Below are 25,535 nucleotides of genomic sequence, written 5' to 3'. Positions count from 1 at the left end.
TGCACCTTTTCTAAAAGAGTGCTATCTATAGCCTGAAATATATAAGAAAGCCCATTCTCAAGGCTCTGACCTTTAAGGGTATAACACTTTTCTGTTCATATAGAGATCAAAAATTGCAGAACAGAGAATAGCATTTGTCTTGTGAGAGGTTTATAGGAACATCATGACCTGACCCACATGGACAGCCGCAAAAACAAAAGATCTCAGAAACAAGAAATCTGCAACAATCAACCACACCACCCCCATCTTCAGTATAAAAGGAGCCTGAAGTAAGATGGTTCTCCAGGACATCAGTCTGCCACCTTCTCGGTCTGCTGGCTTTCTGAATGAAGTCATCATTCCTTGCCCCAACACCTCATCGACCAGTTTACTGGCCTGTTGTGCAGCAAGCAGAGTGAGTTTGGACTCAGTAACAGTATCTAAAAAGCAGACTGCCATATGGGACTGCCAAGCTCACATCTATATCTACCTAAGTCTAGAGATAGAGTATGTGTTGAACGTCACTAAAATCCTCTGGTCTTTCTGGGAACATCACAGATGAGAGGAGAGGAAGAGCTAATTTTACTTGGCTCTTCCCTATTATTGTCATTAACAGCCTCATTGATAGAGTCCTATTATCTCTTAAACGCTGTAGGTAAGTTTAATTAAACATATTCTCCCATATTGTAGCTACTTTCCAGGCTGCCCTTTACTTCCAGAGACACACCAAAACTGAAAACCCCAAAGCTCCAAATTAACATGGGGGACTTCCTAATGTATAGGAGGAATTTTTACAACTTTTACTGCCCCTTCACTTTCCAACTGTTTGACCTGAAGAAAAAACTTAATTGTTTTGTCATTAAAAACAGTGTGTAAAATTATGTTTTGGTTTTCTTCCTGAATTTAATGGTAATGGATGACCTTTATTGAAACAATTAAATAATGCTATAAAGAAGAAAAAATTTTAATTGTCCCTTCAACTCATAGATAACTATTATTAACATCTGGGGTCTTTCCCATCTTTTAAAAAAAAAAAAAACTATCCTTGTTGATAGAATATTTTTTCTGGATTTCTCTGGCAAATATATTCAGGCTTCTGTGTCTGAAGTTTCACTGGGTACCTCATGACACATGACTTAATATCTTGCTTAAGAAAAAGCTTTGAACTCTGTGTTCCCTCAGACATTCATTTGTGATTCTGAAAGTGAATTGTAGTTTGAAAAAAATAACCCAGAAAGCCTGAAGGATGAATCCCTATTTCTCCAAAAGAGGCAAGAGCTCAAAGCTCCGTGGCAAATCAAAGCAGTGATTTTTTCCTGTGGTTTCTGTGGTTCCTTGTACTTTAAATTTGTACCTCTAGGGAAGATCTGCCTTCAGCCATTAAGGCTGTGGCTTATGTAGTAACTTTAAAACTGTGACAGAAACTATTTAGCCCCAATTGTTATTCACTGTTTAATTTCCTGTTGATCAAGTGTAAACAGAGGGTGTGTTAAAGACAAAAGTAATCTCAGTCTATGCAGGTGAGATGTTTGAAACATCTCAACTGTTACCTGCTGGCTACCAGAACACACTCGAAAAAGTTGTGGTCTTACAGTTTGGGGAAAAGTTCTAAATCTAGTTTAAAAAAAAACCCTCAGGAGATTGTGATACAGCTCGGACACAGAATCGCTCTGGGGAGATACAGGTTTCATCTGATTAGATTAGCTTTATAGTTCTATGTTCTCATGTTCTTTCTAACTGCAGTGAATTTTTGAGCCCAGTTTTTGATGCTCAGATATCTAAACTTGTTAACATGTTTCACATAACAGGCAATAGAATCTTTTTTTCAGAATGATAAATGTATAGCAAATGTCAGGGAAGACCTAGGACTCGGGCAGTAAAAATTTTTCATTGAGCAGGCATTTTAAAAGTGCATGTTCTGGCTCTTTCTCTTCCACTCCCAGGCGATTCGGGACCTCCTGGCTCCAGTACAGGCATGGCCAAGTCAAAGAACCACACCACACACAACCAGTCCCAAAAATGGCACAGAAATGGCATCAAAAAGCCCGAATCACAATGATATGAATCTCTTAAGGGGGTGGACCCCAAGTTCCTGAGGAACACGTGCTTTGCCAAGAAGCACGAGAAGAAGGGCCTGAAGAAGATACAGGCCAACAACATCAACGACATGAATGCACTTGCTGAGGCTATCAAGGCTCTCATAAAGCCCAAGGAGGCCAAGCCCAAGATTCCAAAGGGCAGCAGCTGAAAGCTCAGTCCACTTGCCTACATTGCTTACCCCAAGCTCGGGAAATGTGCTCGTACCCACATTGCCAAGGGTCTCAGGCTCTGTTGGCCAAAGGCCAAGGCCAAGGCTCAGACCAAGGCCACAGCTGCAGCTCTGGCTCCAGCTCCAGCTCCGGCTCAGTCTCCCAAAGGCACCCAGGCCCCCACAAAGGCTCCAGAGTAGAGGCTTTCATCTACTGATATGAGGATGTAAGGACTAGTGTAACCCCTGGGCAGTTGTCTGCATGGGGCTCATGTCTACCTGTGCTGTTTGTACAAATAAACCTGAGGCAGGAAAAAAAAAAAAGTGCATGTTCTGGGCTCTATTTCCAGAGATGCTAATTCTGTAGACATTGACTTGGTAATTTGCAATTTTAATAAATATCCAGGGGATCCTTATGTAATATTTCTTTGGGAAACACTCAATTAGAGAATACTCTTCACTTTGGGGGATTAATCTAAGATGATTAGGAAGCATGCTCTATTTATTGTTAATATTTAGTTAAAAATTATGTGAAAAAATGTCAAGTAATAACACCACTCTGGTTTTTACAATATCTTTTGTCATGTCAATTCAGTTCTTTGCACATGTAATTATACATAGATAGGGGGATGAGAGAGAGGCATTTACTTACATTGACATGTGTACACATATGTACGTGGGGAAAAAGGGAAAATGACTGTATTAACTAAAGATTTGGGTTTTCTCTGTTTTATAAAATTAGACTATAACAGAGTTTTTTCTTAAAAGATTTCTGCAGGTTCATTTGACTTCATTAAACTCTCCACTCATTCACATCAGATAGGAGAGTCTATAAGAACACTTTTAACTTTGTAGACAAGTCTTGGAGGAAATCCTGGGGAAAAATAACTCTTGGGTTGATTTTCCTATCATGCTCTGAAATAGTATTAATATTGTCTGTCAAAGGAAGGTGGCACAAAAATTGTGACATAAGAACAGGCATGATTTTTAAACAAAAGCCCTGATGATAGTAAGTAAATTATTCTGCCATAGCGTAGAATAATTTGAAGTAATGGGAAAAGCCAGAGTCCTACTTTGGGTCACTTTATATAGTGTGCAATGGTCAAATAAAAGAAAAGCATCTTACCTCATATGATAATTCTTATATATATTTATGTTTTTAGAGAGATTCAGTGTTTTCTGGCATTGTGCAATCTTTCTTAATTTAACAATGGCTTGTTATTTTTAATTTAGTGGATTATGTTTGGTCTCTCACCACTAAGTAATAAATAAGTAAGTGTCCTAAGCAGGACCATGGTAAACTAGAAAGTATGAAACCTTTATTGGTGTGTCCTTATCTCCTACTCTCCTCTGGAGACAGTGTTCCCTGCCTCCTTGCCCTGACTTCTCTGACCAAAGTGATGTTAGGAAGTAGCTGATAAGATGGAACACTCCAAACAGTGAAGCCATGACAGCCTTAACAGGTCATCACATAAGGACTGTTTATGTCTTTTAATTTAACATTTGTATTTATATTTACAATTATAAATGAAAATATTACAGCTTGAGATGTTAAGTAAAACTACAAGACATTTTTTAATGAAAAGCTGCCAGGTAAACCAGATGTGAAAAGGGATCAGGTAACTAACAGCATCCTATACAAATCTTTAAAGAATCCTCTTTACCTGGACCTCCACTTGCGAAGATCCCAGTTGCCTCCTATATCTGAGCCTTTCCATGGTTAGGGATCTGAATCTCCTCTCTTCTGCACTTTCCTGACCACTTGTTCAGATTTCATTTAAATCACCAGACACTCATCTGTTTCCCCACTTCCGCAAATACGCTGTAGTCACTCCCTGTCTCACTCTGTTAGTCTCGGTGCATATATTTGCTTAATGCAGTCATTTTAGTAAGGGTCGGAAGAAAGTAAAGTAAAAGCAGGATTCAATCCCTTGTGCTTAGTGGAATGCTCCAGTATTTAAGTCTCCCCATTTTTGGATTTCAGACATAATTTAGCGAATAAAGGAACTATTTTATATTAATTTAAATCACAGGAAACATATTGATGATTGTTTTTTCTTGTGTTAATTGTGAATAAGACCACTCTACACATTTGATTTCCATCTGGATGATACTCACATTTCTAGTGTGGCTCTTTTATGAGTTTATATGAGTTTTGTACTTGGCTATCTCTTGTCATTTTAATCTGTTTCCTAATTTGTTGAAAATGTATTTCCAATTATATTGTCTAGTAAATGTGTTTAGTACTAGAGCTACAGTGCCAAAATATTTCTCCATCACTATCTTTAATTACATCTGGTAATCCTATTAGCTGACTTGCGGAAATTAGTAGATACACCAGAAGCAAAATATCATTACATAACTATGAAATATTTAAGTTTAAGTCTACACAGAAGCATATAAAACAAAACAAATATTGCAATTACACAAAGAATGAACAGCTCGTGCTGGAGCCTTTCCCTTTACTCTGGGGGAAATCTAACACTCTGACTGTAAGTCATTTCCTCATATGCCAAATATGGGCACCTCTATCGTCTCTATCAATAAAAAGTTCACGCAGCTCATTCACAAGTGTACATATTAGCATAGCTATTAGGGCTGAGGGCCTTGATGCATTACTTTGGGGTCTGCCCTCATTGCGTTTTCCTGAAACAGCACTTTCAGAATGTGAGAGATAATGCTCAGACTCGCAGGGGGAAGCTATAAAGCAGTTGCTTGAAAACTGTAATGAAGAGAAGCCAGATCCATAACCAATGGGGCTTCTTCTGTGGTCCTCGGGCAACTGGGTACTGGGTGGGAGTCAGCAGTGGTCTGTTGGGGGAATTAAAGTTATTGACCAAGAACGCTGTTAATGATATTAAATAGAAGGACTAAATTAGACAGCAGAAACTCTAGTGTGCCACCCTTGTTCAGGTCTTTTCACAGACTCTTCAAAGTCAAATAGCTCTCTCTGGATATGAGTCTGTATGATGTCTTCCCTTCTATGGCTAAAATTGCCAAACAACTGAGCTCAAATCCAAAGTCAGTACTTGGAGTTTGGTTGTAATAAGGTCAGTGGCAATATCCTTATAAAACCTTGGAAAAAAATAAGTGAAATTTGTGCATTTATTCTCTTTGGTGTCTACCTTTTGTTCAGCTCAGATTGTTTCAGCTTCAAATAGCTAACACACCATAAAAGCAACAGAAGCCAAATGAAGACAGAATTTCCCACATAATAATCCCTGATGTGGGCAGTACAGTGTTGGCGTGAGCACCAACAACAAAGAGGTGGAGTTCTTATGTAATTCTGCTGCCACACCCTTGCTTTGGTTTCTGTGCTCAAGTACAGTTCATGGTATGAGAGACCTTCTGGAGATCTGTCCACCATATCCAATCTCAGGCATCAAGATAGAGGAAGACCAGAAGAATCAAGGGTGCATCTCCCAACTAGGGAAACTCCACCAGCCACCTCGTGTGGTTTCCTTATGCTACATTGGCTCAAATGTTGCCTCAACTTTGCATCTAAATTCAAGGGAGACTGGGAAGAAACGCTGTCATTTAGCTGAGAATATTGAGTATTCACGTAACACCCAGGATCTGCTACAAAGAAGGGCACAAACACTGTGCAGCAATGATCAGCATCAGAAAATGCTTGCCTTCCCCCCTTGCCAACACGCAAGCCTCCCTACCTCTGCCCTCTTATTTTCTGCCTCTGTGGCTGCCCCTTCCTGCTTGTTACCTCCATGTATTTTTCATTTCCTTATCTAACCATAATATGAAACCAATATATTTTTCATATTCAATTTACTCACTATAAGTAATTTTATGTTTACACCAAGTTTGAAAATGGCAAGACTAATTGTTTTCATCTAAGGAAACTGATAAACCAATTGGGATGCCTTTGGTTTATATAACTGTATTATCTTCCCCTGCCCCTTGCCCCACCACCTTTCATAAGATTAAAAAAAAAAAAAAACAAAAACAAAAACAAAAAAAAACTCTTTTTCTGATGATATGGTAAGAAATACCTGATATCATCTCCTTCATCCTCTCAGTCTAAAACCTCTCCCTTGCGTCCATGGCTATGAGTCTTCTTTGTTCGTTAAAAGTGTTAGTTCATGTTCATGAATCTAACACTGAATCATACGTTACATAAAATGCATCTTTTCACACTTGAGTTTTATATATATGATTTTACTAATGAACTAATTATGTGCTACCAAAAATAACTTGTAATAACTGTAAGGAGTGTGAAGTGACAATGTATTATTTTCAATTTGAGGGAAAACAAAAATGCATTTTGTGTTATTTTCATCATACAGTTAAAGATTAACAGCTGGGTAAAACATGTAGAAAATTATGTGCAATCATTTCTCAATAGAGATGTGGTCATCAAGCTGTAATGTACATAACACTTACTTAGAATCCTGATAAAATTCCAGATTCACTGGATTCATCCCTAAAGACTGATTCAGTAGATGGAATGTGGAGTCCAGGAAACTGAGTTTTAAATCAAGGTTTACAGACAAGATGCTGAATGAGACTTAAGGAGAAGCAGGGTGTGAGGCTATAGATGAAGGAGGACTTTCCTCATGCTGTAGGGGTTAAAACCAAATCAACAGTAGAAAATGAAAAGGTTAATACAACCATGTCAAAGCTTTCTGTTGTTCAAGAAAATATAGCCGAAAGGGAGAATGATTATAATACATAATAAAAGGACTTCCCAATTTTAAGATGCAAAAAAAGGGAGAAGATGATTATAATATTGCATTCAAAGAAAAAATGAAAACATAACACTATGTAAAATATCAAAGCTTAACTGTATTTTGAAACCAATCAAAATCTATAAGCAAGTTTTAATAAATACTCTATCAAATAAGAACAACAGAATAAGGTTGGTGACATTTTTTCCTTATCAGAAGACTATGCACTAGTTTTTGTACCATGTAAATGAAGTTGCGCCAGTTCCAATACCTACTAATCTATATTACAATAAACAATTTCTCTAAGTCTCAGTTGTGCCAACCCTAAAATCAGGATGAAATTGTGAACCAATTCATGAAACTATGATGACAATTAAATATGGCAACGCATGTGAAGCATGTAGTACAGTGCCTACTGCATCTATGTCCAATACTGTTATACCTACAACACACTATCTCATATCGTCCAAACCTGTGACTGAAAAATGAGTCAAACAATAAACGCTCATGGTTTACAGCCACTGGGGAAAAAAACACAAAGCAACAACAACAACGCCCAGTGATAGAAAAGCTTTGTCTAATCGTGGACTAACAATGTTTCATTCTGGAAGAATCCATGTGCACTTCAAGGTATCAGCTATCTTGAAACAATTCTTTGGAGTGGAATAAATATGGGAATGAATAATTACTAAATATCCTCTGACTGTGGGTTACCCACATTCTCTTCCCTACAGCTACACCTTGGAAATTCTCAGCTATCACTCATTCATGTACGTTGTCTCTCCTGGAAAAGGAAGAAGGATTAAACTCCTTCCATAGAGAAATCCTCCACTTAAGCATCTATTCATCTGATCTTCACCATTGCCACGGGCTTAGTTGGACCTGAGGAATTAGCTGAGCTGAGCAATTCTATCCCTAAGGTCATTCCTGCCTGAAAACGTGGATTCATGAACAGGAGGGAATACCTATTATCTTACCTCACAGCTGAGCTCTATTTATAAATTGCCTGAGCATAGTTTATTTGCCTTCTTAAGGCAGGTACAAATCATCCTATTCAATTTCACTTCACATTTTGTGATGGAATGCATCAATTAGCCAGTTGCTAGGAGGAGACAGTGAAAACTAGAATAGCAGAGACTTCTGGGCTCAGTGTAGGGTAGAAGTGTCACATAAAAAGGAAATGGCTGCAATTGTTGTCTCTTTGCTGGTAGCAGCCAAATCTGTTTTCCAACCCAAATAATTCCCTTGAGTTTCAAATCAATAGGCTGAGTTGCTTCCTGGACTGTCAAACTCTAGTTTTGCAAGCAACTCTTAACTCAGTTAATCATCCAACTCTCCCCAAAGTTGTTCCCTCCACATTGCTCTTAAGGGAATGGCATCACTAGAATCAGTCACTGAGCCCTGTGCTTTTCCTCTCTACTTTTTTATACTTACACTGGCATCTTTAACTGTGGCCCTCATCACCTCTTGTCCAGATGGCTAAAACTATCTCCCAAATTATTTACTTTCAATCTTGCCCCTACACCAATTTACCTTCCAAACTATGACCAAAATGATGGTTTAAATAATTCTATAATGTTCCTTCCTGTGTGTTAACATCTTCCAAAGATCATCCGTAGCAGAAAAGGTAAAGGGCCATTTCCTTGGCATTATATATGCTGGCATGTCTTTATGATCTTATTCTAGCCTAACTAGCCTAACAGGACCATCTCCTGCCACTACTGTCAGCTCAGAGCCTGCCAACCAACAACCACCATGCACCGGCAATCAAGCAAATTTAAGTTCTTTTGGCTTCCTGCAGCAAGGGAGAATGCACATCAGAGGAGCCCTGAACTGTCTCTGTAAAAGAGAGTTAGGAATGGCTTATAACAGTGGGGCTCACGCTGAGTGATTCTAAGTGGGATTTAGAGACCTGTGGATAATTCAGGATGGGGTGCTGTCAGACAGCAGAGACAAGTCACGGGGTGTCTTTGTATTTTTCATCTAGGAAGCAAGGAGCCCGAAGGGGAGCAGGGAAAGAACTAGCAGTCACTCTTGCTTTCCTGGGGAAGGGGATGTTTAGTTGCTTTTGTGGCTGCAAAGTGTCTTTTTCTCTCTTATTCAATTGTGGTCACAGAGTGGCCTTGTCTGAGGATCGACTGTACTCTGAGAAAGCTGTTTATGTTTAGTTGGGAACACTAAGGCCGAGTGTCAGCTTCCAGCAGTGAACTGCTAGTGACATTTTTCACTTTCTCACTCCCCATGTCAAGTTCTACATCCTGGTTTACCAAATACGCAGCCCCTTGAAAGACAAGTGCTCTTCCTAATTTGCACGTCTTTACAAAAGTGGTTCTTAGAGCTTGAAAAACCTCAGCTGCACTTTTCCCATGACTTCCTCCTACTCATTCTTTAAAGTTCTTTCTCTCCCCTTACAGGCATGCACGCATGTGTTAAAATACAGATGAAATACATGAATTTTGTAAAAAGAAAAGAAACCATATAAAAAGTAGTAGAATAAAGTGTCCTTTCACTAATCCATCCACAAGTCATCTTACTCTTCCTAGTTTCAAAGTGAGAATAAGATTGTTCTATTTAAGGCTAATACCTTGAAAAAAATTATAATACACCAACAGCATAGAGATTCTTTACCATTTTACTAGGAATAGATATTCAACCAATGGGTCTAAAAGTTATTTATCTGGATTTCAGAGACTTTTACCATCTTTTAAACAATATTAAGTTCATCCTTGTGTCATTTCTGGAGACATATTTTAAATAAAAATGATTCCCCTGATTCAACTGTCTTACAGATAAGAATTTCAAGGAACTAATCTTGACTTTGAAATCAAATTGATTTTGTTTTTGAAAAGATAAACAAAACTGATAAACCTTTAGCCAGATTCATCAAAGAGAGAAATCAATAAAATCAGAAATAAACAAGAAGTTACAGCCAACACCACAGATATACAAAAGGGCATAAGACTATTATGAACAACTATGTGCCAATAAAATGTACAACCTAGAAGAAACTGACAAATTCTTAGAAAGGCACAGTCCCTCAAGACTGAACCAGGAAGAAACAGAAAATATGATCCTACCGATTACCTGGAATGAAACTAAAGCAGTAATTTAAACACTCCCAACAGCAACAAAAACTCCAGAAATGGATGACTTCATGGTTGAATTCCACCAAGCATTCAGAGGAGATAACACCTATCCTTCTCAAACTGTTCCAGAAATCTTCACAAGCAGGAACACTTCCAAACATCATTCTATAAGGTCAAACTCACTCTGATACCAAAACCAGACAAAGATATCAGAACAAAGAAGAAGGAGGAGGAGGAAGAAAGGAAACTAACAGGCCAATATCACTGATGGACAAATATGCAATAATCCTCAACCACATATTAGCAAATGGAATCCAACAACACAAAGAATTATACACCATGATCAAGTGGGGTTTATCCCAAAGATGCAAGGATTTTTCAATATCTGCCAATCAATCAATATGACACACATTACCAACCTGAAGAATAAAATCATATGATAATCTTAATAGACACAGAAAAAGCTTTTGACAAAATTCAACATCTATGTATGATAAAAATCATCCAGAAAGTGAGCAAAGAGGGAACATATCTTAACATGATAAAGGTCATATATGAAAAACTCACAGCTCACGTCACTGTTAAGACTGTTTTCCAAGTACATGTGTTTTACATTCTTAGGTAACTTTATTCCTAGGTATTTTATTTTTTTTGATGCAATGGTAAATGGTATTGCTTTTTAAATTTCCCTTTCTGAAGGTTCATTATTAGTATACAGAAATGCAAAAGATTTCTATGTGTTAATTATGTACCCTGCAACTGCCCTGAATTCATTAGTGAGCTCTTGTAGTTTTCTGGTGGTAACTTTAGAATTTTCTATGTATAATATCATGTCATCTGCAAACAGTGACAGTTTTACTTTTTCCTTCGCAGTTTGGATTCCTCTTCTTTCTTTATATTGTCTGATCACCGTGGCTAGGACTTAAAATACTATGTTTGAATAAAAGTGGCGAGAGTGGGGAGAGTGGGCATCCTTGTGTTGTTCCTGGTCTTAGAGGAAGTGCTTTCAGCGTTTCACCATGGAGTATGTGGGTTTTTCCACCAAAAAAATTAGGTCACATTGAATTTCAAAAAGAACCAAATATTGTAGGTTCATATGGATTTCAACCAACTGCTGATGGCATAAAATGATACATCAAAGAACAACTCGGACCTCTAACCTTATCAGTACTAATTAGATTATTAACCTGTTATCATCCTGACTTTGCATAAACAATCTGAATGCCCACATCAAGACCATGTCCACTAACAGAATTAAACCTCGGTCTACCTTTTGTCCCTACCAAGCTTAGCAATGTAATCAATTACGTTCAGAGAGCGCTTTAATCGGAGACCTATGTGTGGAACACAATCTCCACGTGAGGTCGCACTGGCAATTATCCTGTGACTTGTAATAGTAATTACAGATGTATGCATATGTGCCATTTGCACATCTGACCACACTCCTTAAATGCTGGCTGCGGTCCATTCCGAGCTTTTGCTGAAAGAGCCCGGAGAAGCACAGATAAGGTTTCATTTAACCGCATCTCAGAATCTGTAGTTCGGTGTATCGGGCTAAACCTCCCAGCTTGGCAAAATGAAGAATTATCCTCTGGCCTTGTGTTTGATACACAAAGTTTATTCTTAGCCATTTTACACAGATTTATCTACCCTTATCTATTCTTAACAAATCACAAAACAGTCATATTACTCTACAGTGACTACTTTGTTTTTAAAATAAAATTGAACCGTAGAGACAACTGATAGCAGATACAGCTAATTCGGGCTGATTTTAATCAATGAGGGTTTTATTAGCAGACACTTACATTTATAATTGAGTGCTACTGCCCACATCTTAGTAAAATTCTTTATGGTAATGCCATCACGATTGGAGGATTTTGAAACTCATTAGCACCATTAATGAGAGATACATCAGACAGAGCATTCTAAAAAATAAAAAAAAACCTCTAATTATCACTCCCATGATTCCTTTTACTACTTGTGTCATCAACATTAGGAGTCAAGATAAGAATAGAGTGAACATTCTGCCCCTTTATTAGATGACACCCTAGTCCCTGCAGACACAACAGATTTAACCGTCTTAGCCCCTCATCTAGTGGGGGAGGGGGACCTTATCAATTTTAGGTGCCATTCATTTATTACTGCGACTAATTAATGCCACTTTTACATCACAATACCAGACACTGCTTCTTTGATTTGTGCTCATCACTGCACCTTTATTAGCAGTAACTCTTTTTATAATTGCAGCAGAGATAATAATCACAAAAATCTTTTGACCCAGCAGGAGGTAGCCACCTGAGTTTAATGTCAACATTTATTCTGATTGATTGCATATCCTGAAATACAGATGCTTTGGAATGGTTCCACATATTGTACCATATTATTCAGGAAAAAAATACTTGAGTTGCATAAAAATAGTCTGAGTGGCACTATCAATTGGAATTTTAGGGTTTATTAGAAACCACATTATAATTATGCCCTACGTTTTGAAGTAAATATTTAAGCATATCTCATCTGCTACTGTAATTATTACCATAATTATTATTACCCTAACAGAGGTAAAAGCCTTTGACTAGCGATGTTATAAGAATGAAGTAATAAATGATCATCAGGTGTCCCAAGAGCCGTACGCTTTATTCTCCTACTTATTGTGAACAGGTTAACAAGAATTAACTAATTCATTATTACATATTGTTCTACAAAATACATACTATGTTGTTGCTCATTTCTATCACATCTATCTAGAAGCTTTGAAAGATCACTAGCACTGGTGTCCCAGGAAGGGAGGCATTTAATCTTTATTTTTAACTCGGACATTCTCCACTTCTGGTTAATGCAGTCTTTTCCATCATGATTAAAGTAGTCGTACAATGTATGTTTGATAGGCCACAAACAGGCTGTGATAGTTAACATTAAATTTAAGTTAAATAATGTATAAGCCACAATGACTTCCCCATACCTCAAAATTTCTTCCATTACAGCTGTTGCCAGCTTCAGGGCAACTAAGCCTTCTTCCCTTTGGTTATCTTTGACAGCAGCTCTGGATCTTGGGAATATAGCCTTTTGCACCTCTTTGGGGACACCTCTTGTATTCATAGGTTGTTCAGTACTGTCAGGAGTATGTACTGTTTTTTCCTGTTGAAACCTAACAAGGTATTTAAGAAGATTTTTTCAAGTAGTTCTGTGGTCAGAAGCTGGGCAAATTGGAAGCTGATATTCAGAGCCTGACAGGAAGGTTTTCGCTTATTGGTTTCCAGGTGGGTTTCTTCCCTAAGCTAAATGAAACGTTTTACTCAGAGGGAAAGAGAAACACTGCAACACCACTGTAGGAGGGATTTACTAAAACATTCCAAAGAAACACAGCTCTAAACCTAGCATATAGGAATCTTTTGTTTTCCATCTTGGGTGAAGCTCACCTTACATAAAGAAACACATTGAGGATAAGGTAGTTGGATGGCTGAGTCGGTGCTGCAACCCAGTTCTCTGAGAAATTAAAAACAACTGTTTATTGTTTTAAATGCTGCTGTCCAGTTTTCCCAACACCATTTGCTGAAGAGACTGTCTTTATTCCAATGTATATTCTTGCCTCCTTTGTCAAAGATGAGTTGACCAAAACTTTGTGGGTTCATTTCTGGGCTCTCTATTCTGTTCCATTAGTCTATATGTCTGTTTTGGTACCAATACCATGCTGTCTTGATGACTGTAGCTCTATAGTATTGTCTGAAGTCTGGGAGAGTTATCCCTCCAGCCTCTTTCTTTCTCTTCAGTAATGCTTTGGCAATTCTAGGTCTTTGATGGTTCCATATAAATTTTATTAAGATTTGTTCTAGTTCTGTGAAATATGTCCTGGGTAATTGGATAGGGATTGCATTAAATCTGTAGATTGCCTTGGGCAGAGTGACCATTTTAACAATATTGATTCTTCCAATCCAAGAGCATGGGATATCTTTCCATTTTTTAAAGTCTGCTTTAATTTCCCTCATCAACGTTTTATAGTTTTCTGTGTATAATTCTTTCACCTCGTTGGTTAGATTTATTCCCAGATATTTTATTACTTTGGGTGCTATTTTAAAGGGGATTGTTTCTTTACTTTCTTCTTCTGTTGATTTATCGTTAGTGTAAAGAAATGCAACTGATTTTTGAACGTTAATTTTGTAACCTGCTACCTTGCTGAATTCTTCAATCAGCTCTAGTAGCTTTTGTGTGGACCTTTTAGGGTTTTCTATATATAGTAACATGTCCCTTACACAATATACAAAAATCAACTCAAAATGGATCAAAGGCTTAAACATAAGACAAAATACAATAAACCTCCTAGAGGAAAACATAGGCAAAACATTATCTGACATACATTTAAAAAATTTTCTCCTAGAAGAAATAAAAGCAAGAATAAACAAATGGGACCTAATGAAACTTACAAACTTCTGTACAGCAAAGGAAACCAGAAATAAAACAAGAAGAAAACTACGGAAGAGGAGAAAATTTTTGCAAGTGAAATCGACAAAGGCTTGATCTCCAGAATATATAAGCAGCTCATATGACTCAATAAGAAAAAAATAAACAACCCAATCCAAAAATGGGCAGAAGACCTAAACAAGCAACTCTCCAAGGAAGACATACAAATGATCAAAAAGCTCATGAAAAAATGCTCAATATCACTAATTATCAGAGAAATGCAAATCAAAACTACGAGGTATCACCTCACACCAGTCAGAATGGCTGTCATTCAAAAATCCACAAATGACAAATGCTGGAGAGGCTGTGGAGAAAGGGGAACCCTCCTACACTGCTGGTGGGAATGCAGTTTGGTGCAGCCACTATGGAACACAGTGTGGAGATTCCTCAAAAGACTAGGAATAGACTTACCATATGACCCAGGAATCCCACTCCTGGGCTTGTATCCAGAAGGAAATCTACTTCAGGATGACACCTGCACCCCAATGTTCATAGCAGCACTATTTACAATAGTCAAAACATGGAAACAGCCTAAATGTCCATCAACAGGTGACTGGATAAAGAAGAAGTGGTATATTTATACAATGGAATACTACTCAGCCATAAAAACCGACAACATAATGCCATTTGCAGCAACATGGATGCTCCTGGAGAATGTCATTCTAAGTGAAGTAAGCCAGAAAGAGAAAGAAAAATACCATATGAGATCGCTCATATGTGGAATCTAAAAAACAAAAACAAACAAACAAACAAAAACAAAGCATAAATAAAGGACAGAAATAGACTCACAGACAGAGAATACAGACTTATGGTTGCCAGGGGGGTGGAGGGTGGGAAGGGATAGACTGGGATTTCAAAATTGTAGAATAGACTACACTGTATAGCACAGGGAAATATACACAAAATGTTATGATAACTCACAGAGAAAAAATGTGACAATGGGTGTGTATATGTCCATGAATAACTGAAAAATTGTGCTGAACACTGGAATTTGACACAACACTGTAAAATGATTATAAATCAATAAAAAAGTTAAAAAAAAACAACAACTGTTTAATTGTCTTACAAATTAAGCATTTATAAGAACACAACTTTGGTTCCCCAAACAATTCAAAGTCCACCTATCTTTTTACTAATCCCTAATACTCCCCTGTTCATCACAAAAGACTTGTAGGTATTGTAAAATTCTGGATTTCACATTCTGATTACAATTACTACCTATCTACAGAAAAGTCAAATCCGTATGAATTGTATTTGAAAATCCAGAATTGTCCCACTTACAATTAACAAATTATAATTTACAAAATCCTTTCTAGTATCAATGACATTGGACCCCATATTTTATTCTTACTGGCACTTTCTTGGACTTTTAGGATATCAATCTATACATGAAGTAAATAAATAAATACTGTTAGAGTAAAATTAGGTAGTTGAACAACAAGACAAATAATTTTGACACCTTAGATTATGGGTTATAACAACTGCCTGGTAACACTATCAATATAAACTTCTCACTATCATTTATAATTATCCTTCTAAGTCTTTTATCCCATATAGTAAATTCAATATGACACTTAGTGGGCATAGTATCATGTTTATTTATTACAATGCTTCACAATACGTAAATGTTAATGTAACATCAAGCATCAATATTTGCACCCAGAAAGCTGGTATAGGCTTAACACTTCTTGTAAAAGTAGTTGGTATATATAGTTTTTTACATCAAAATTCTCAATCCATACCACTTTAAAAATTACGTTCCTACCTCAAGTATCATGCTTCAAAACAAAAGTAATCTGAATTAGTTATCTCCTAAAGCCTCATTATTTAATATTTATTGCATAAATAAATAAGCTTAAGAACTTTATTGAACTACTTTTCAACTCACTATCCACACCCTCACCAGTAGGTACAAGTTGATTATCACTAACATTAATTGCAAGCCAATTTCACCTGTCAAAAGTACAGGGAATCCCAAAATAATGCTATATTTCAATATTTACTTTAGTTCAAATTATTTTACTCAAACATTCCCTAACACAAATCTTATCCTGTTCTATATTTTTTTGAGGCAATACTAATTTCAATACTTACTATTGTCATTTGAAAGAGAAATAGGACCAAAAAAAAAAAAAAAAAAAAGAACACAGAATTCTACCTTTTATTCTCTATATTAATAGGATCTTTCCACTTTTGGTAGCACTGATTTATATTCATCATAGACTCACTAAATTTACTTGTAATACAATGCAATACTCCCAACTAATCCCCAACAGGTGATCTAATAAATTACTATGACTAGCATGATAATGACAATTATATTAAAAAATACCCCTATAGAGATTATATTTTTGATTACCAGAAATGCACATCAAAGCATATATTATAATTACAGAATGAAATCAGAGAGACAGGGCCCAAATCATTTTGTTTAATAACACTCTGCTTTACTATGCCTTCCACTAATAAAGACCCAATATGTTATCTATACGCTGATTAATTATATTAAAATGTGCTAATTAGCTTATTTTATCCAATTGCTTTTGGAAAATATTTCCTTTGAATTCCTATCTTTCTAGGCTTTAATTAATCACCAAAATCAGTAGCTGTACACGCTAGCCACCTCTCATCTCAACAGTCTTCCAGCTGATTATGCTCCCTGTACCTACTTTACAAAGAAAATTCTTAATGATATTAGTATAAAAAGATAAAATTTCCCATACTATTCTTCCTTCTGTGGGTAAGAAAATCTAAACAGACAGTTGTCACTAAAATCAACAATGTGAATCATTGAATAAAACTATTATCTTATTGTTTTAGCCCCAACTGCTGCCCAGTTTAAATGCAGTAGGGCTCTGGCCTCTGCTGTGGGAATGCAAGTGTCAATGAGGGTCATGCAGTTATGTTTTAAATAAATAGCTTGGTTTCCATAGCCTGAGGGTCCCTAATATCCTGTCTATGCCTACACATGTCTGAAGAGCAAAAAGGAAAAGAATTCTCTCTTGTTCAGGCTCTTTCCAGGTGTACATAATCAAGCAATCATCATGCAGGCAAAAATCTCTAGTGAATTCATTGGCTCTAAATAGGAAAGAACGTTTTCCTAATAATAATGATCCTAATCCTATTCTAAGCTAAATGATCATTATTATGAATTAGGGATAAAGGTAGAGAACAAGAGTACATTATAATGCAAATACTTAACGTGAATGTCAGAGAGGATTTCATCGCTAAAGAAAATGGACATTCTAGATGCAAAATGTTAAGGTGTTTTTCATAAGAACTGTTTTTAATGCTTTCTCATCTAATAATATAATGCTGGTACTTATTCATCTTTGAAATAACAGTGACACTTAACCGAAAGCTGTAAAGTAAATAACGAGCTGACAGTCACTTATCATTCTCTAAGGCAGGTCTTTATCAGTCTGTCGACTATAAAATTCTTATATTTTTATTTGATCAAGTGTTTTACTTTTATACTCACATTCTTTACAAAGAAAAATTATAGAATATTCTTATCTTTCCCAATTCTTTACTACTGGCATTGTCTAACTTATATTAAAAGAGTTAACATTAGTAAGTAAATATATTCTAAACATTAAAGTATACATACTATTTATCGACAATCAGAATTTCTGGGAAACCTCAAGGATAAATTTCCACACATCTTAACTACAATCAAAACCACTGGTTTGCAAAACATTGGTAGTGAGTCTGTTTTTCTGTTCTAACCCACAGATGTCCAGTAAATCCACCTAAAATGCTAGCTCTCACTTAATTTCTGTCTCCACTGGTTTTACACACCCATAGCCCATACCCAGCATTGGAGGCAGATGGGAAAATCTTTACAGACAAGTGGCTGTTGAAGTGACTGCTCTTCTTAGAGCTAATGGAATCCTTCCTGTTTTCTCCTGCTATTTTCTTCTATCAGAGGAAAACAAACAGTAAAAAGAAAATAATGTAAATGAATCAACACACCCGAGTCGATGCATAGGACTGTGTGTAAGCTATGTGAACGATCACACCCACGTTAGAGAGCTGGCGGCCATGGAGCGTGGGCACAGCAACTCGCTCAGTTCTACCTCCCAGTGTGGGAGTCGGGAGCCCCTCCTGAGTACCCATCAGCCAGGGCTTATTTTCAGCACATCTATATTATCTGAGCATTGTCTCTGTGTTATCCACTATATTTTGTATTTTTTTCTTTGAGTGTCATGACATGTTAAATTTTCCAATTAAAATGATTCCAATTTTCAAGATTTTTTTTCCCATACTGACTTCAATTCTATAAACTCTTGTGATTGTAATTGTTTCTGTTATATGTTGTTGTAAAGAGATCAGACAGTTTGAGCAAGGAGGAACAACAGGAACTGAAGATGAGCAGTCACCCTGACAGGTAGAGAAGGGAGAGCAGACTGTGTGCCTGCAAGCCAAATGGAGAAAGTATTTTAAGGAGGAGGATGTGACTGGTTGTGTCAAATGTTACTAATGAGTCATGTAAGAAGAGGACTTGGAATTGACCTTTAGACATAACAATATGATGGTTATCACTGGCTTTTAACAAGAGATGTTTCAGGGGAACCAGGAGAATAAAAAGCTCAAATGAAGTGGGTTCAAGACAGAATGGGAAGGGGGGAATTGGAGATTGTAAATCAACATAACTCTTGAAGGAGCTTTCTTAAAAGGGAAAAGACAGTTTGGTGCAGCCATTATGGAAAACAGTATAGAAAGTCCTCTAAAAAGTAAAAATAGACTTACCATATGATCCAGCAATCCCACTCCTGGGCATATATCTGGAGGGAACTCTAATTCGAAAAGATACATGCACCACAATATTCATAGCAGTACTATCTACAATAGCTAAGACACGGAAACAACCTAAATGTCCATCAATAGATGACTGGATAAAGAAGCTGTGGTATACTTATACAATGGACTACTACTCAGCCATAAAAATAATAGATTAATGCCATTTGCAGCAACATGATGGACCTAGAGATTGTCATTCTAAGTGAAGTAACCAGAAGGAGAAAGAAGAATACCATATGATATCACTCATATGTGGAATCTAAAAAAAGAAAAAAAGAGGACACTAACGAGCTTATCTATAAGTAGAAACAGACTCAAAGAGATAGTAAACAATCTTATGGTTACCAGGAGAAAGGGGGTGGGAAGGTGTAAATTTGGGAGTTTGAGATTTGCAAATGTTAGCCGCTATATATAAAAGTACATAGAAAAGAACAAATTTCTTCTGTATAGCAGAGGGAACTATATTCAGTATCTCATAATAACCTTTAATGAAAAAAATATGAAAATGTATATATGTATGTATATGCATGACTGGGACATTGTGCCGTACACCAGAAATTGACACACTGTGACTGTACTTCAATTAAAAAAAAGGGGGGAAAGAAAAATGAGCAACAATTAGAGATGAATATAAGGTAAAGTAAAAAATAATAAAATGGGAATATTAATGGCATGCTCTTAAATTGATGGAAATGACCCCAAAAAAGAAAAATTTGAAAATGGAGGAAAGAAAGACCTCAGTTGCTGCAGAAGTTTCATGAGTAAGAGATGATATATTCTAGAACAGGAGGGGAAGCACTGACAGTAGCTGAGGGCACAATTTTTTCCTAATGACAGAAGTGAGGGAGAGTATGTAGCACAGATGTAGGAAAGTTAACGTACTGTTACAGAAGCATGTCTAATTGCTAAGAAACCAAGAGGCAAGGTCATCATCTGACAGCGAGAGCAGAAGAGAGGGCTCTCTACTGAGGAGGAGAGGGGAGGGAAGAGGTGAGGGGAGGCAATACAGGCAATGATAATTTGAGAGAGAAGAGAAAATGGACTGGGAACATGGTACGATTACAGTTCTGTCATTGTGTTGGTTTTGTTTTCCCTCCTAATATTAAATAAGAACAGGCCAATTTTACTGACCTTGATACCTAATAAAGAAAAAAATTTTAAGGGAAGAAGAAGAGAAAAAAGTACTTTCAGTGTGCTTTATTTAGGTCTCCTCTATGTCTATTTGAATATCATTTGGATTCTCCCTAAAGAACACCAGGGCTGGACATTGGAGATACTGATTATCAGTTCAGAGAGCAGAAAAATACCATTGAAGGAGCTTAACAATGTGGGTGTTCACAACTGGGGAAATATGTTTCTGCTTTCTCTGTCTCTAATTCTGATTAGAGATAGTTTTAAGTATGAAAGTTGTAGAAGTCACCCCATAAAATGGACTCCAATAATTATTGTCTTCATATTTTTATTGTTTCTTTCCACGTTGAATCAGGATTGGTCTGTATGACCAAAAAGACAGGGTAGAAGCATGATTTCCACGGATCGACCATAAAGGGTATTACAACTTCTGCTTAGGTTTCTTGGATCACTCTCTACAGGGAAAACCCATCATGATGTGAGGACATTCAATCAGCCCCATGGAGAGGCCCGTGTGAAAAGAGTCCTCTTTTGCAGGACTCAGCCTCAGAGTGCCAGCGTGGTAACAGAATCACCTAAAAGCGATCCTCCAGCTCTAATGAACCTTTCAGGTGGTTGCAGCAACCTCAGGAGGGGCCCCGAGCAACAAGTTCCCAGCCGAGTCAGTGTCAAATTCCTGACCCAGAGAAACTGTGACAAATATCAAATTATTATAGTTGGATTAAGACTTTCATAAAGGGAAGATTTATTACTAAACACTACATGACTAATAAAGAAGAATTTATCCCACTGGAGAGATATGTAATCTGGTGAGATTTCACAGTAAAGAAAAATCCTGATTTTCTCTTTTCATCAGAATGTATGCAGTGCTGATTAAAGTCTGCTGGAATTTGGCTCCAGACAGGTTGGAATCTCCTACTCTTAGATTCTCACAATATTTTCCCCCTGCCTTAAATTTACTTTTTGACTTACTCTAGATAAACAGAGAGAGTTGTCTTAATCCCTTTAGCACAAATTCTACATTTCAAAATATATTAAAAATGCCTCGCTGATAGCAATGTAAACATACCATTTAGACTATAGATGTAAACAATATTAAATATCTACCATATGAAAGTGATCTATTATTACTTTGGAAAATCAGAAATAGAAGGAATACAAAACACACTATTTAGATATATGTTTAAAATAGCAAGGTATATTAGCAATATGCAAAGAGAGACATAAATAAGGTCACTTCAGGCTGCCTAGAAGTCTAAGACTGTCAAAGAAATAGAGTGAGCTCATAAAATCATACTCTTCCCCAACTGTTGGCCGGAGGGATCATCTTCTGAACAAAGATAAGTCATACAAGAAAAGCAAAGGTATCGAATAAATTGAACAGAATATTAAAGCAAAACACAGAATGATGATATACTGTTATTTTAAAGAATCCAGGAAATATTATTTTATTTCTTAGAGAGCTTCATCTTGCCAATATTTTAAGATTAAATATTTTGACATCATCAATGTCTCCTATTTTTTTTACCAGGAGAATTTCTGAGTACTATACACCAGGGCACTGTTTTAAAAGTATGGGGTACAGAGCAGTGACTAAGAAAGGCACAGCTTCATCCTTGACGGGGCTTAAAACTAGTAGAGAGAAAAGCTATAAACAAACATACTATTATATCAGAGTGTTAAGTGCCTTGAAGAAAAATAAAAAAGATTCAGTGATACAAATTCTAGACGGATGGCCTGTTTATGAGAGTTATGGTCAAAATCTAACACAGTACTGTTAAATGTAAAATAAGTATAAATTTGAGTCTCAACACTTGAGTGCATGGACTCTCCCTCCCCATGTTCCAAAGGAGTTCAAATTGGCTTTGGACTTCCTTATCTCTGCCACCCCCACCCCCTAGCCTTGAAGGTTTAATGGGAAATGCAGTCAGTCATTTTGTAGGATACCTTTTCCCTTCCTTAGAGTCACGCAGGGTTCCGTACTTAATAACCACAGATCTCTATGTCATGGTCCCCACAAAATTGTGCGCTGTCTGAGGCTGCGTGGACCATTCAAAGGCTAACGGTGCTGATGCTCTGGACCAACTCCCAGCTCTCTCATCGTTGTGACTATCAAGTTCTACCATTTATATTCCAGCCTCCAGGGATCGAAGTGCTCCCTTAAATGCTCCTCCCACCTCTGGGGCAGCGTGGAGGAGGGGAGCACAGGTTTACTTCAAACCTCAAGGCACCCAATGTACAAGATTTAGGGAATCCATATTTCCTCAGAGTCATTTCTTTTTTCAAAACCTGGACTCCAGCCAGTCTCAGACTGTCCAGTATTTATTTCTCTAAGCCTCTTATCTATTCAATGAGAATAAGGGAAAAAGAGTCCGTGGGGGAAAAGACACAAAGAATACTCATCATTCATCCTTGACAAGCCCATCAGGAGGGACCACAGCAAATTTCTCACCCAGGTCACCTGCCACAGGTAAGCTCAAGAGGGATTAAATCAGCTTCTTCCACTTTGTGTAGAATTACACTTGTCAGAATTAAGGAACTGACTACTAGTCACTGCAATGTATTTGCAGCAAGACAGAGTAGGAGGGAGGAAGACTGGGACATGGCATGAGACCTACACATTTGATGTCAAGGAGAATCAGTTTGTGCTGGTACTACAGCTTGTTGTGTAAGAGGCATAGAAATCTCTGTTTTTTCTTAAGGTAAACATTTGAAAATTGGGAATGACATGAAGTATTAAAGAATCTCAATATTCTGAGCCAGTGGAGCAAAGCAGGTGAAGCTTGGATGACCAGACAGCAAAATAGAAGGTCTCTTTAGGGATGCTTAAAAAGAGTCATGACCAGAAGCACTGGACTTGAGATCAGGGGGCAGATTACTGGTCTTAGGGAAAGAATTGATAAGAACAAGCCTGGATTTCTCAGCAGATTCTTGGCTAAGATTTTTAAAAATTCAAACAAGAAAATTAATATGGATTGTTTTGCATGGAACACAAATAGCATATAGTAAGGACTTAGACCTTCTGACAGGGTGAATAGAGGTAAATAACACTATGTCTCATGGCATGGGTTCAGACTACTTTTTAGAGGGAAAACCATGAACCCCAGGTTGTCAAATAGAGACACATACTGCACTGAAGTTCTCTCATCATGATGCAGAGAAACAGACCAGGCTGGGGGGGTATCATGTAATGGTGCTCCAGGGAAGGTCCCTGTCTTCTCTGAGACCCTTTCTTACAGCACAAGTTTGTAAGATAGAAGTTTGTGAGCTATAGAAAAAAGGACCTAGGCACTAGAGAGTCTAAATATAAACACCAACATACGGAGCCATGTTAGAAATCATATTTAAGCTACTACATCAGTGTTCCTAAGCCATTTTTTCAAGATTGCCCCCCACAAGGAGACTCTCATAGACGTACAGCAACACCGCAGATAAATCACGGCTCCGCTGTGCTCTGCACGTGTCCCTGTGCTTTACACTTAGAAAGCGTCAGTTCTTTTCTTAGCCCCTCTCCTCTCAAGACCCCGTTTTCACCCCCTCAGGGCTGGTTATCACCACAACTGAGAATGCACATGCTAGAGAAAGAAAGAGAGGTGCACCCAAGCATCGGAAATAAGTTTGGGTGCAACTCCTCTCATTAAGAAAAGCATCCTTGCTCATGGTCCACCTGTAATGAGGCAGCCTGAGTTTCTAGGGTCACGCATATGACAATCCTCGTTTTCTGTCTCTGTTAAATGTTTATCAAAAATAGATGAATAAAACACACTATCATAAAAATTCAGAAATAACAGCCAACTTGTTGATTCCATGGTATTACAGGGGTTTGAACTCTTGCTGCCTGTCCGGAGTGGACATAAAATATTTTAACAATTGCCCTTAACGTACTGAAGTTGCAATTGCTAATTAAGTTAAACAAACACCTACTCTGTAACACAGCAGTTCCATTTTTAGGTATATTCCCAAGAGGACTGTGTCCTGTAAATTGGGTTTTCAAACCAATTTTGTTCATAATGGCCCCAAACTGAAAACAGCCCAAATATCCATCAATGGCAGAACTGATGGATGATACACTGTAGTATATTCATGGACTGGAAGACCATTTATGTATTTACAAAAAAATCAAGTATCGATGAGTGTAAACAAATGAATAAATGTCAGAAACACCATGTTGAGCAAAATAAGCCAGAGCCAGGCACGAAAGATCCATCATGCATGCATGAGGTATTTGTAACCTATGATGTATGATTCCATTGATATGAAGTTCAAACTCAGGCAATACTAATCAATGTAATAGAATCTGAATAGTGATTGCCTGGGAAAGGGGGTGGGGTTGATAGAAAGGGGGGGAGGGACCTATAGTAGGGGATGAAAGTGATCTGTATCTTGATGTCAACATTTGTCAAACTGTGAACTTAAGATTTGTGCATTTTACTGTCTATAAGTTAAACCTCATACATAAAAAGATATTGCCATCCAAGCGGTGCTGTCAGCAAGTGTCATGGCAGTTTTCATGGTAGGATACATTTTTAGTTAAAAAATGACTTTTCCTGCCAAGAGAAAAATACTCTATAAATTGTCATTGCCACGGCATAGCAGAGGACGCTGATGGAGCCAGCCAGGGTGCTCCAGATACACAGAAAGCTGCCAAGCCAAGCAGACTGACCACAGACACTCCTGACTGAACCAGCAGAGAAGGCCTGCTTTGTGGCCAGCAGGAGAGCAGCCAAACCACTCCAAAGGCTCTACACAAAGTGAACTTTGAACATGTAGAGAATCTACATAAAAAGACTCAGGGAAATCACAATTCAGGTCATGAGATGAGGAAACAGTATCCCAATGGAAAATGGCAACTGATCAGATTTCACAGGACTCGGAAAAGGAAGGTCCGTTCAGCGGATGCAGCACAAGACAAGTGGAAGTCCAGCCTCATCCAGAGCAAGGATTATGATGTAACTTGGCAGGTGATGGAGAATCACTGTGACCTTAATAACAATGAGCCGTGAATTCATGAATAAATTTGTGTTCAGGTGAATAAAACCATGCAAAAGGGACATTTTACATAATAAAACAATCATTTTCTTTATGCCCTTTTGAATGGGTTCGTTCTATTTAATGGATATTTTGGATAATGTCTACCGTGAGAGAACCTCT

At 37.5% G+C, this 25,535-nt stretch overlaps 1 protein-coding gene and 1 pseudogene across 1 annotated transcript in view; one reads left to right on the top strand and one right to left on the bottom strand.

Annotated features, from left to right (window-relative positions):
• Positions 1–25,535, bottom strand: part of LOC141577578 (uncharacterized) — a 736,830-nt gene that overhangs the window by 182,314 nt on the left and 528,981 nt on the right. The gene's annotated exons all lie outside the window — the stretch shown is intronic.
• On the top strand, positions 1,955–2,430 carry LOC141577393 (large ribosomal subunit protein eL29-like; annotated as a pseudogene).

Source organism: Camelus bactrianus, chromosome 4 (assembly GCF_048773025.1).
Source record: "Camelus bactrianus isolate YW-2024 breed Bactrian camel chromosome 4, ASM4877302v1, whole genome shotgun sequence".
Lineage (NCBI taxonomy): Eukaryota > Metazoa > Chordata > Mammalia > Artiodactyla > Camelidae > Camelus > Camelus bactrianus.
The sequence above is the reverse complement of the archived record's forward strand: the minus strand, read 5'-3'. Positions and strand labels throughout refer to the sequence as shown.